Genomic DNA, 207 nt, shown 5'->3' on the forward strand with positions numbered 1-207 from the left:
TTTTTGAGTTTTAATTTTTTTAAAAACCCAGAAAAGCAACGGACAGCGTGGTTTTTTTCGTCGCTTTTTTAGGTTTTTTAAAAAAAATTCCATAAAAGCGACGGACAGCGTGGATTTTTCCGTCGTTTTTTTGTGTTTTTAAAAATACAATTTCCAGAAAAGCGACGGACAGTGTCCTTTTATCCGTCGCTTTTCTGGGATTTTCAA

Source organism: Solanum tuberosum, unplaced genomic scaffold, assembly GCF_000226075.1.
Source record: "Solanum tuberosum cultivar DM 1-3 516 R44 unplaced genomic scaffold, SolTub_3.0 scf00005, whole genome shotgun sequence".
In the NCBI taxonomy this organism is placed as follows: Eukaryota; Viridiplantae; Streptophyta; class Magnoliopsida; order Solanales; family Solanaceae; genus Solanum; species Solanum tuberosum.